The following is a 13,668-nucleotide window of genomic DNA, read 5'->3' on the forward strand; positions in this document are numbered from 1 at the left end:
GAACATAGTTTGCTAACATCCTTCTCCAGGAGTTCTATTTATACTTTGACTTTCCCTAATTTGTCCCATGTATTCTCTCTCACACACATATTCATGCACACACACACACACACATATTCACACATACACATGTATGCACACACCAAACTTGCGGTCTTTAGTGAAACAATTGAATGTTGAAGGAAGCATCAGTAAAACAAGAATCCTAGAATTTAGATGTTAGATCCATAGGCATTTCTTGATAAATCTGTCAGATTTCACTGAAAATGCCATTGTGGCTTTACCTGTGATGTTTGTTTTTGTTCATGGCCAGATTAGAGGCTTTATTTAATGTTACCACTAAGAGGGAAAAGAAGGAAAAGAAAGAAGAAATAAAAGGAATCCAAAAGTAATCAATGAGATAGATGTTAAACACAAGGAAGACCTCTCTAACCATTTCAGCTGTTTAATAGAGGAAGGTTTACCTCTCATATGGATAAAAGTCTGATCTCTTTACAAACATTGGTGACATCAGGAATGCTATAAAAAGAAATTGTCTTCAATATCTTCAGTTGGATTCAAGAACTATGAATTTCTTGGACTTCTTTCTAACTCCATCATTCTAATCTTCTATCATGCCATATTAAGAACATATCCTGATGAAAAGCTCTTGCACGTATCACTAGCTCTGCAGCCTCCAGGAAAATTCATGTCTTTCCTGGACATGCACGTTTCCAAGCACATTTTTACTGATACTTTCAAAAACAGCTGATGTTAACATTGTGGGTATTTATGGTAATCTAGATCTGTCAGAGTAAATATTGAAGATTTCTCTAGTGGCAATGCTGTTCATCATAATTTCTAGTTGTACCTGGTATAATTAATCCTAAGGTTGTAGTTTTACTCAAAACAATGAAATATCAGAAGATGCTAAGAAATAAATCCCTTTGCTATCAAGATTCCACGCCAGAGACCAGGAAGCAAACATCATAGCTGCTATTGTCTTTCCAATGACTCTCAAAAATATGTTAATAAATACTGTACTGGGTTTCACAGTCCCCAGATAAATAATTGTAATAATGCGTATTTATTTTAAAACCTTGGGCTCAATCTCATGTATTTTTACTTGAAAAATTACACGTATCATGTTTTACCTCTAAATAGTTCAGACAATGCATTGTCTTAAGGCCTGGAATGCAACTATTAAAATTCTATCTTGATTTTTAGGAAAGGTCTCTCAATCCCTCTTGAAACCCAACTGTAATAGGGCATCAAAAGAGCTAACAAAATAGTCACAAAGAGATACAAGAACTTATGGAAGAGGTCAAGAAAACTTGAGGAACTGTAATGAGACAAATAGAGGGTCACCAGCAGAGCATATCAAAGAAAGCTGAAATCAAAGTGCTTACAAGAAGATAGCCAAATATTGCTAAGATGATTGAAGACAGAGATGGAGAGTTTTTAAGCTTGAGAGACACCAGAACCTTGGAGGATGGAAGTGTCAATTAGGACTTAAAACTGTAGGATAGATTGAAAGTCTATTTAGGAGTAATTAAACACCCAGGTGCCATTCCTTACTTTGTGCATCCAGGGGACTTAACCTGCCAATGGTTTCAGAAGACTGGAGGTTTGTGTACTGCAGCAGTGGGACTACAAAAGCTTGGTTTTATAAACAACAACTATGGCTGATGGTGGAGGTGAAAGTGCTGCATCTAAAACAGATTATTACTGAACGTTTACATAACAAAATTACCAGGTCCTGGCCTGTTCCTCCTTATCATCTTCCAGAATGCTGGAAGTCAGGCTTTCACCTCTCAAGTCTGTGTCTGAATGACTCAGGAAATACCGTGGCTTAAATGAAAAAGCTGTTACTCCCTGATTAACCTTAGAGTAACAGCCACCCACTGACAGCTTTGCTCATGAATACAGAAATCCAGATAAGTTTTTGATACCTCACTCTTAATTATAAATGGATCACAAGTAATCACCTGATGTTTGTAGAAGGCTTGCAAAATAAGAATGAGAAATCAAAGCAAATGGATCAAAAGAGACCAGAAGAAACAGAATTTCAAAAGTCTAAAATGGCTTTTCCAAAAGAGAAAAATAAAGATAATACATCTGTAAAGTGAGAATTGGTTGTTTCACAAAAGAAACCTTTAGTAAAATAGAGAAGGATTTTAGAAATTTGAAAATTTAGAGTAGAAATTTAAAAGTTCAACTCAATGAATAGAAGATAAATCTAAAAGCAGAACAGGAAAACAAATAGAAAATAAAAGAACAGAGACAGGAAAACTAGAATATCTGTTCAGGATTACAGTACAAGAGTGATAGGAGTTTGAGAAAAGGAGAGCATATAAAACTGAAATGATGCTATATTCAAAGAACTAATGTAAGAAAACTTCCCAGATTTAAGGGGTAAGTTTCCAGGTTTTTTTTTTTTTAAAAAAAGAAAAAAAAATAAAAGAATTCACCTAATACCATGTACAATGAGTAAAAACAGACTTCTCCAAAGGATAACATCATAGAATTCCAGAATTGTGGGGCTAAAGAGGTAATCCAAAATATCCATAGACCAATGAAACAAAACAAAAACAAACAAGAGATGATGAGAAGGTTGGCTTGGATCAGAATCACATTTTATTTCTAAAAAGGAGATACTTGAAGCAAAAAGAGAATGGAGAAAAGCCTTCAAATTTATTGAGAAGACAATCTTTGACTTAGAATGTAATACCTAGCCCAAACTCAATCACCTATGATGGGAAAATAAAGTCATGTTCAGACACACTGAGTTTCAAAAAATGTATTCCTTCTGCATTCTTTCTGAGAAAGCTACTATAAAAGATTGTCTACTGAAACAGGAAAGATGGAGACATGTGATCAAGGATGTAGGACTTTAACAGAAAGAGAAGCAACTGAAAAGTTATAGGCCGAGTGTGGTGGCTCACGCCTGTAATCCCAGCATTTTGGGAGGCTGAGGCAGGTGGATCACCTGAGGTCAGGAGTTCAAGACCAGCCTGGGCAACCTGTTGAAACCCCCATCTCTAATAAAATACAAAAATTAGCCGGATGTGGTGGCCTGCGGCTATAATCCCAGCTACTCCAGAGTCTGAGGCAGGAGAATCGCTTGAGCCTGGGAGATGGAAGTTGCAGTGAGCCAAGATAGCACCACTGATAGCATAGGTGACAGAGCTAGACTCCCTCTCAAAAAATAAAAAATAAAATAAAATAAATTAAAATAAGTCTTGATGATAGTGAAGCGAAATCCCAGCATTATAAATGTGTCTGGAGTGTAACCATCCTAGACTGAAGCAGAATGAAACAGGGCTTTAGCAGAGACGCCTCAAAAAAAAAAAAAAAAAAAAGAAAATGTGCAATGATGATTGCTATATGACCTTGTACTATATTTAGAGATTATCTGCGTTATCAGAAAATTTTGGGGTGAATTTGAAAACTAAACCAAAGAGAGGAAGAGCGAGAGAGAATGACAATTATTACTTCAGAGTAAAGAAAAAGTTGGGCAAGAATTACATTTTAATTGTAGTTCATTACATGGCTCAACTGTGAACAATATTTACATAGTCCATTATAATGTTAATAGCAAATGTCAATTTAACTCCCAAATTGACAGAATGATAGGAAGGGAAATCTGTGAACGGCATTATAGAAAAAGATTGTGCGTGCGTGTGTGTGTTTGTGTGTGTGTGTGTGTGTATCATTGTATATTAGCAACAAATGCAATGAAAAGTGACCCTATATAGAATGACAGTATTTTTAGAGAGGAAAGAGAAGTTGCATGCCCTCTGGTATAATTGCCTTCTTTAATAGAAATTGAAAACCCTGTAAGGTTACCTGGTTTGCTTCTGGAAGTGGCAGAGCAGAAATAAGGACCACAATTTTGTGTTTGCTTCTTTTATTTCCCTGTCTAGTACTCTTCCCCAATAGCTTTAACCTGGTCAAGTATTTCAGATGCACACTGGAGATTTGGAACGGGATTTAAGGAAGGTCACTCTTGGTATGCATGCCAATGATGTTCCCTCATTATCACTTTCAAGTTGCTGATAACCACTGCAACTGCCTAGTCCCAAAGACCCTCATTTTCTCTAAATATTAGGAGCAGATAGTAGGGCTATTAGGGTTTCTATCATTGTGCCATATGGGATTGAAACCACTCTATCCATTGTGTGTATATTGTGTTCTGTCATTACAATTTGTGTGTGTGTGTATCTGTGTGTGTGTGTGCGCATGTGTGTGTATCTTGTCTTTCCGCCCAAAACTGGAGGTCCTTGGGAAAGAAGAAGCATATTTTGCTTTTCTATATCCCCACAACAGTGGCCAAAGTCCCAGTAAGAAAGCAAAGCTGTGAGGAAACTTTTTACGTAACTAAGCCTAGGTCTGAGGGGAAACAAAAGAAAACAAAACACATGGCCCGAGGAGAGTCAGCATATAAGGGGACCAAATTACAATCCTAACAAATAAGATACTTGCAATGAGCATGTGAAGTAGGATAACCGGTTGTTTCCAACTAACTTGGTGCTAAAAATGTGCCCGGTGCTGTTCTGAGGGCTTTATGTGCCTTAACTCATTAAAACAGCAAAAGAAAACCACAAATTGAGTACCATTATGATTTTCATTTGCCAGGTGAGAAAACTGAGGTGCAATGAGATTCAGCATGACAGAGACAATGAGACAGGACGTCTGCTCCTCTTTCTCTATGAGACCATGTGTCTGGAACCTCACTGGGGACTCTGTCCAGAATATTCTTCATTTGCATGTCTGATCCCCTTCCAGAATCTATACCTGAATAGAGGCACATTATCTCACACATCTCTTTAACTCTTGCAATTATAAGTAGAGTACCTCACATGCAGTGAGCACTCAGCACTTATGTGTGAGCTGAACAAACAAGGAAGCTGTGATGGATGAGGAATCCTGCTGTGCAATTGCCAACACAACACAGACTGATGGAGTCATGAAAGACTGGGTAGATGTGGTGCCAGTATACCACTGACCATTAAATGATCCTAAATAACTTCAAAAATGTAAGCGCTATTCAAAAACATTTTATGTGATGTAGGTAAAAAACTATTTTGTATAATTTAAAAACTTTTTAAAACAATCAAATCACAACAGTATTTATAGTTTTTTGTGTTAATTTGTGTTACTGATGGTTTATCTTTTGAGGTTTTGAAGTGTAACTCTGGAGAGTTTTTCATAACAGGTACAACAAATAAAATGGCTTTGGCTGAGTTTCAAAAAAGAGAAAGAAAATATTGAATTAAAAAATGGTTTTACTCAAACATTTTATGTAATTTTGTTAATTTCCCACTTTGTCACATATATAAAAAGTTAAGAAAAGAGATTTTCTTAAAGAGATAGATCAGATATTGGATTTCTTTACTCAAAGCAACAAAACAATGCTGCATAGCTAAAAGCTTTGGTTTGTTAAATTCTGATTAAATGGAATTTGTTTTTGTTTTGTTTTTCTGTATAAGGCATACAATCAATACATGCTTTTGTTTTTGTCTTTACCAAGCTGAGGGACTTTCAAATTATTGTCTGACTTTTAGTCCCTCAGGTGTGAGGCATTTCAGTCTGAAAGGACTTCTGAGTCCTTTGCTCTGTGTGTGTTAATTAGAGTTGGTTTCATGATATTTGCTGTCAGTTTCCTCTGCTCCACAATTTGAGAGACAGTGATGCTAAACCAATCCCCAAAGGTCTCTGGAGACCATTTCCAGTTGCATTACTGATTTATTTTTGTCTTGACCAGATGGCTCCAGGTTCCTGTGACTGTATGGGAGTCCTTTTGATTACCATGTTTATCTCTCCCAGTGCTCAATTTAAGGGTCAAATCTCATGTAACACATTTGCCAGCAAGATAAACCATTCAAGCCCACTTCTGTTTGGACACCACACTTCTGACATATGCTCTGTGCCTCATTACACACCAAAGTTATTAGATTTAATATATGTTTTTATAAACTCCATAACAAAAGCAGGCAGGGTTTTTGTTGGTTTGTCTGCAGATTCTTCAGAACTTGCAGCCAATGGAAGGGCAGCATTCAGGAGGACTCAGATGAGAGGAGAGGACTCTGCAGGTCCCTCAAGGCTCCCTGACTGAGGCTTTCCTTGCCTTTATGGAGGTGGCCATGAAAAAGATGAGCAGAACATTTTTAATGAAACCAATAAAAATGCAAAGGAAGATTTAATGTTTAAAGAAACAATAAATCAAAAGTGACAACTGAAATGCAATATTTCACCATGAGATTGAGGAAATCAATTCATCCAAAGGGCACACTTGGCTTCTGTTAAAAAAAAAAAATTCCCCACACATACTCACACAATAAAAGCTATCATATCAGCTGAAGCTAAATAAGCTCTAGTTAATGGATTTTGAAACCTTGAAAAACACGCATGAAACCAGACAATACAGAATCTCATAGCATTTGGATACACATACACACACACAAACATACACACACCCCACAATGTCTGCAATCCAAGAAGCATAAATTGCTATGATTAGGAAACTCTCTAAGTAAGGGTTAGGTAATAACAAAAAATAAATCCATTGTTAAAGATGCTCTCTGAACTCAGGACTAATTATCAGATTATTTATTTTAATTCCTAAATCATTTCCTCCTAAGAATTCTCATGCAACAAAAAATATTAATTGAATTCTAAAAGTAGAAGGAGTAACTTGGGTTCCATCTTCAGGAAACACATACACACACACACACACACACACACACACACACACACACACACGAGAATCAGACGCTTTGGGCCTATCTCATCAAGTGCATGTAAAGTAACCCTAAAGAAAATTAAATTTAACAATTATTCTTGCCTTATAAGGGCTCACAAGTCAATGAGACCTTGTCACCTGCTTTAAAAATTATAATATAATTCAGCTTATGGCAAGGGCTACAACAAGGTTAAAAAGTGCAATAAAAATGGGCCTAGGAGTCTTGGAATGGATTGCAAAAGTGGTATGATTTGATATAGATCTTGAGGGATGAGATAGAAGATAGCAACTTGATAGATATAATCTGGAGAACAGAAGGAATAGAAGTTAAGGGTAGAGAACAATTTTTATGCTGCAATTAGATAAAGGTTAGAGGTGAGGTAGTTCAAAGAATACGTGAGAGACAAGGAACATGTATGCAGGCGGCAATGTGACAGAGTAGACAATAGAAGGGTGATGTCAACAATAGATAATAATGGAACTAATAAAAATGGCTAGAGATGGGATGCTCAGTCTTGGCACTGTGCCAGGTGATCATCATGCATTTTCACATGTCATTCTTTTTACAACTCTTCAAGGTAGGTATTAACTTCAGTTTACAGCTGAGGAAACCTAGGCCCTGTGGTGTTATTTCAGTTGCCCCTTGCCCCAGAGCTTGGAAGTGGCAGCAGTGAGATTCTAAACCCTCTGTGTGACTCTAGTGTGGGGTTGCTACAGAAATAGCCACTGAGATGGAGGCTTCTGACTGTCCAGTCAGCCCATCCATTGCTGACCCTGCTCCTTACCACACTCATGCCTTTTTCATTCATCACCCCTGCCAAGCCCCTCCCCCACCTTTGCCCTTTCTTCAACTGTCCAGTCCCAGTATCACCACAAAACTTCTCAGGACATGTCCAATCCACATCAACTCAATTTTGTTAACTATAGCAATTAATCTTCCAGGCAATACTCAGTCATCTCCTTGGATTACTCTGGAAGTGTTGGTTCATCTGTGTATCTTTATCTTCTATGGGCTGAATATTTGTGTTCTTCCAAAATTCACATCCTGTAATTGAATCCTCAGTGCAATAGCTTTAAGAGCTAAGACCTTTGGGAGGTAATTAGGTTATGAAGGCAGAGTTCTTATGAACGGAATTAGTGTCCACACAAAAGAGAACCCAGAGATCTCACTTGCCCCTCTGCCACATGAGGACACAAGTAAAAGATGTCTATCTACAAGCCAGGACAACAAATCTGTTGGTGTCTTGATCTTGTACTCTCCAGCCTCTAGAACTATAAGAAATACCTTTCAAGTATAAGTCACACAGTCCATGATATTTTGTTATAATAGCCCAGATGGACTAAGGCATCTTCTTAAATAAACTTACATTTCTTTAAGGGAACAAATATTTTTTCAGCCCTTCTTTTGTATTTTCCTCACGGAAGAGTTAAGTTCTTAAGAACTTAAGCCACCTATGATGATTTATTGATTCTTGTTTTCCTAAAGATTATACTCAGCCCCACCTCATACATATGCTTGTGAAATGCCTTATTGAATGGCTCCCTCAACAACCAAGTCCTTCAATGCAGGTTTTCTACATATGAGCCTGCTATAGGCCTGCTATAGACTCTGAAACATACACAGTCTCACTTAGTTCTCACTAGGTGTTGCCAAGTAGAATTCAGAGATATTGGGGAATATGACCAGAACCACCTAATGCCAATGCAGAGAGTAAAGGGCTAAGATTTGAACGTGGATTCATCCTTTTCTGGAGCCAAGATCTCTTCCTGAACAGCCCTGTTTCCTCTTAGTTTATACTTTCACTGGTCACTACACTAGTAGGTTTTTCTTGTGACTAGTGAACGTTTCTTAATATCACTAGGATTGTATAGTTAAACAAGAATTTTCATGGTCTTCAAATAAGGGCATAAACAAGAACTGATTCATGATCATATAAAGTAAACATTTATGTGGATGACACACAATTTTATCTGAAATACTTAAAATAGGAAGCACATATAAAAATGTTTTAAACACCTGATATTCTCTCCTTCTTAAAAAAATTTCAGCCATTTTTGTAGCACATCTTTTAAGAATATGTGCATTTTGTATTTTAACGGCAGTTATTGAATGCACTTCAAAATCTGTTTCTGTAGACATCAAATTTTGTACCAAGAAGCAATATGGTTGTTCATTGTTTACATTTTTGTTTTTTCCACTAATTACATGTCAGCTGTCACTTACCCTGCTGTCATCAGGGTAAGAATCCACTTCTAGGTCACTGCTTTTAATTCCTGTGGGAAGACAATAGTTAATAAAATCACAACGCCTGAATTAGAGCCCAGGGGAGTAAAGAGTGTAGGTTTAGTGCATGTTGTCACAGCTGTTTTAGGAACTTAAAGGCCTTCTGTGACATCTTCCTTGTCTATATTGAGGTTGTGGTGACTGAAGTCTGCAGATACCTTGGACAGATGCTATGAAAAATATATATTGTGCAGAGTCTTGAACAACGTCTTTGTTTTCAGATAGCAAAACAAAGGAACAATTCTTGGATTCTTAAAATCATAATCTAATTTTGGAGAAAACACCATATCATAGATACATTACCCATGGAGAAGGTAAGCATCAAAGCACTTTATGACTAGGGAAGTGTGGAGCCAATGTTCCTTTGAAGAGGTGAAAAAAACAGTCTGGAAGAGGCACTCAAGGTTGGGAAATGGAGGGGCTACACCATGGAGTGGAAATAAGGAGGTCACACACAGGGTCTTAATAACTTGGGTGGACTTGATGTCTAACCAGCAGGAGATTACAATGATTTTTTTTTTCTTCAGAAAAAGAGAGAAGGTTAGATTTAAGATTCACTACATCTTTAATGCACAGAGTTCCTTTGCCTTCATGTGTACTCAGAATGACTTTGGGATTCTTATCAGCTGCTTCTAATTTAGACCTGTGACTGTCGGCTTTTTCACAGAGCCAGTGCCTCTCTGAAGTCGCTCCTTATGAGGCTTTGTGAAAAATCTGGACAGCTTAGGACACACACATCCATATAGGGGAGAAAAAAAAAGAGAGATGAGAAAGTGGGTACATTTTATTTTTCTGCAGTTGGCCTTTATTTTTTAAATAACCTTGTACTCCTTTTCAATTTCCCCTCAAACCATTTTTCCTCTGCCTGCTCCCTTTCTCTTCATTATTTTAATGGCTACATCTTTGCTCTGATGTGTCAATGGAAGTGGAAAATCCTATGAAGCCAGGGCTTAATGAAACACCAGCTGGAACAGAGGGATAAAGTTTCTTTGGAGCGGCTTCAAAGGGATGCGGGCTGGGTGAGCTCAGGGACAATGATGCCCAGGCCTGAGGACATGGACAGCCTGGCCAGCTGGCCCAGCCTGGCCCTAACGAGGCGTGAAGGGATGGGGACCCACGTCACTGTTCAGTCGAGGGTGTGGAATGGGGGATTTACAAACACACACACACAGGCTGAATTCTTCTATTTCACAACAAATGGTTTTCTCATGAAATGAGGGGCCAAAATGTGACTTCTGCCAGAAGCAGCATGAGCTAATTTTACTCAAAAGCCCTGGCTTCCAGAATTCAGGCAAGCATCTCCCTCCCCACCCCCGTTTGGAATAAATTTTACATTTCTTTTTATAGGAAAATTACCACGGAAACCTTAGTTTTGATAGGACTTGAGAGAGATTTATGAACACTCATTGGTCATTTTTGGTCAGGTGGCATTTCTCTTTTCTTTTTTGTGAATAGAGTAGGAAAAGCGACTTGGAAATAGGCTATAAATCTAGAAGGCTCAAATGCCACGTCTGGTTGTCAGCCCCATTTAAGCCTTGGCTTCGGAGGCTCTTGTACTTTGAATGACATCAAACATAATCAGATGCGGTTTGTGGCCAGAAGGGATTTTTAGAAAACTACAATGTATCTTGCCTGTACCTGGTCGATTCATATATATTAATGTGCTTTGTATAATATTTACTGTCTCATTCCTTTTGTTTTGCTAATGAGGGCATTTGATTAATTGCATTGACTAGCTCATTTTATTAAGTTACCTTTCAGAATTGCTACAACTGTTTTACTTCTTGTTTTTGTTTTTTATGCTTTTTCAAACTGAGTCTTCTGAAAACTAAGATACTTCAAATCCAAAACAAGCACAGAAAAAATTTTCCCCCCTTTCCCTTGCTTGTGAGAACTGACAAACAAGAGGTTAAGATATGTTTTATGTTCCAAGCAACAAATATTTACTGAGAAATCAAGATTAATAAGTTCTCTTCTCCTCATGATCTAAAAAAATAAAATATGGACTTTTATTCAATTCAGTTCCATAAGCAGGTATAAATCACCTACCATTTGCAGGTATTGTTCTACCTGCTAAGAAATAAACCCAAAGAAGACACTTTCCCACCTTCAGGAGACTTCCCTGTGGGAAAGACAGACAGGATTCTACATAAGAAATTCCATTTTCATTGGTCAAAAGCATCAGAACATGATACATCTTATACAATTCAGTCTAATTTAGGGGCAAGTTTTTTTTTTTTTAATATTTATAGGATTATGTAACTTTCAGCCAAGGCTTCCTACAGGAGGTGGTATTTGAGTTCCATTGGTTGAAAGAGGGAAGGATATGCCAGAGGAAATTCCTTAAACAAATGCCTAAAAGAAAGGAGTGATGTGGTATATGGAGGAAATTACTAAAACTCCAATATAATTCTTTAAAATAATTACACGAGGCAGAGGGTCTGGGGATAATGCCAGAAGCATCAGTAGGACAAAGACATGGAAGACTTTGTATGTCAGGCATGGGCTTTCTTCTGTAGATTACAGGGAGGCCAGGGAAAATTTTAAATTACTGGAGTGACTGGGTCAAGCGTCCCATGTTGGATGAATCATTCTGGCTCTGCTGTCACACACATACACTGTCCTCTGCCAGGGAACCCCTTCAGTCTGTACTTTCCAGGCCTCTTGCCATCTTCACCTGTGGCTGGGTCTTGACAATGGAAGGCATTGATAAGAGGTTGAGTTATTCAGATGAAGGAATAGTTAGTGAATTTAGCCCTTAGTCTCTCCATGCTTGCCCACACATTATCAATGATTGTTCCTCTGTGGTCATAGCATCTATTGCACTTTCTCCAGCACCTGCTATCACCAGAATCCTTTAGGGCTGGTACTGGCTTCCTGAAGTTCCTAATTTGGCTCCATCATAATGCATTTTTTATTTTCTTAGCTCTCCGCTCACCTCTGAGAATGATCTTTTTATTAAACTCTCTTCAGCGAAACCCTTTGAGCCTAGAATCTTGTTTATTGCCAGAACTTTGACAGAGAGTCAGAGATGAAGACAGTTTAATTGTAAGAATTCCATGATATTTCAAGTACGATAGGCGACTGGAGTGTAACAGATGTATTCTAGAAGAATGTAAAAGTTAGTGACTAATTAGACTAAGTAATATGAGACCAATCAATAAGAGGCCAATGTTAGAGAAGAACAATCAGAACACCAGGAAAGAGGTCCCAAAGGGCAGAAGTCAGCATTCAGAGGGTCACAGTGTAGGAAGAGATATGGAGATGAGTACAGATCCTAAAACAGGGATAGTTTGAGTCCTGCTGACTTCATCGTCTTAGGATGTTCTCAGTATGATAAAGCACTATATCCCCAAGAAAGTATAATATAAAATTGTAATGATTATTGTCTTTCCTTTACGTGGTTTTATTCCTAGATTAATATGTCTTTATCATACACAGAAGGAACTTCAAGGTCTGCAAATGGCCAAAAGATGGTATATTTCCTAACTCTTTAAAGCTATTATTGCATTTAAGATCTTACCACTTCTGAGAATACTCAGCCTTGTGTCTCTTTCTATGCATTATTGGCACTTATGGTTATTTGCACTTAAAGAAGGGCAAATAACATTAACTATGCACACTATCATGGCACTGTCTCTAAAGCAGCTTTGGCTTTTAATGGCACTCTATGGGGTGGATGTTTCTTCTGAGTAATGATAAGGCCATTTGGAAATATACTCAGGAGGAGGCACACGGTGGTCCAAGATAAAAAAATCAAACCAAGATAAAATAGTCCAGTATAGATCTCCCCCAGCCTAACCTAGCACATAACAATTTACACAGCAAATAATTAATATTTGAACAATTAGCCAAGCATTGAGTTGGCTTCACTACTCTTAGTGAAGCTACCAGCACCCTGGTGAAGCAACATATGCAAATTAATAAGATGCCTAAAATACCTTTATTTATAAAGGTTATTTCTTCCTTGTAATAAAATTCTTCCTTTAGCTATGGGTGTCGTGTGGGAGTCTCTGACCCAATGATGTGTGCTGAGGCCCTCCCCTGCCTTCTTCCAGGCCCAGATGCCTCTGCTTAAGGACAGAGCAGCCCGAGAGAAGTTCGGGTCAAGTTGCTGTCCTGTACAGCCCTGCCCCTAGAGTAACAGCCATTCATCCATGGTGAAAGATGCCTACGTTGTAGTCTCCTGCCAAGATCAAAATACCTCCTGGCCCACAAAAAGCCTTACACTATGACCAAAGTAGTTAAAAGCCAATTTCACAATTCAAAATCCCACCTGGCCTGTCATAAGCCCTTTCAAACCAAGATCAAAATGCCCCGCCCACCCATTCACAGTTGAGGCCCAAAGCTATACTCCTGGCCTCCCCAGAAGTCTCAGCCACTACATGGTTATTTTGCTCTTCCAGATTCCAGTCTTTTATTTCTTAAGATCCTCAGATAATGCACAAAGATATTGAGATCCTTAACTTACTTCATCCAAAGTACAGCTTTCCGTGTGCCATTGCTGCCTTAACTAATAAGTACAAAATGTCAGAAATTTTGTGCTTTCTTTTGTGGATATTCCCGCCACTGTTATTTGTACCATTGATTCGATTGTGTTGCTATAGAGAGTTTCATTCCTGCAACAAAACATGTTGACCACAGCTACAATGTTGGAAAG

The 13,668-nt window shown here is 38.1% G+C and overlaps 1 long non-coding RNA gene across 1 annotated transcript in view; it reads right to left on the minus strand.

The window, feature by feature from the left end:
- Window positions 1-5,934: 5,934 nt before the first annotated feature.
- Window positions 5,935-13,668, minus strand: part of LOC129051550 (uncharacterized) — a 128,369-nt gene continuing 120,635 nt past the window's right edge. The window contains exons 6-7 of the long non-coding RNA XR_008515911.2: window positions 8,949-8,998; window positions 5,935-6,109 (exon numbers count right to left, since the gene is read on the minus strand). This is a non-coding gene — a long non-coding RNA (uncharacterized LOC129051550). The remainder of the gene's footprint in view (window positions 6,110-8,948; window positions 8,999-13,668) is intronic.

This window comes from Pongo abelii, chromosome 17 (genome assembly GCF_028885655.2).
Source record: "Pongo abelii isolate AG06213 chromosome 17, NHGRI_mPonAbe1-v2.0_pri, whole genome shotgun sequence".
In the NCBI taxonomy this organism is placed as follows: Eukaryota; Metazoa; Chordata; class Mammalia; order Primates; family Hominidae; genus Pongo; species Pongo abelii.